Below are 261 nucleotides of genomic sequence, written 5' to 3'. Positions count from 1 at the left end.
ATTCTTACCGCGGTGGGGTCAGTGCGTAGCAGCTGCGTCCATGGCCGCGCCGCGCACACACTGCTTCTGCACCCGCCACCTGCAACCAGGTGGGCAGGCACATCTGCACCACCAGCCAGCAACCCTTTCCTGAAGATACGGAGAAGCAAACTCCAGGGTTTTGTGAGCAAACCCTTCCTTACCTCCCCCTGCCCTCCTTTCAACAAGCCTGCGCAGACCTTGCTTACCCCACGAGACCTGCTGCACGTGCCCAGCACCGTC

This window comes from Eurypyga helias, unplaced genomic scaffold (assembly GCF_000690775.1).
Source record: "Eurypyga helias isolate BGI_N326 unplaced genomic scaffold, ASM69077v1 scaffold8721, whole genome shotgun sequence".
Taxonomy (NCBI): Eukaryota; Metazoa; Chordata; class Aves; order Eurypygiformes; family Eurypygidae; genus Eurypyga; species Eurypyga helias.
Note: the sequence above shows the minus strand (reverse complement) of the source record.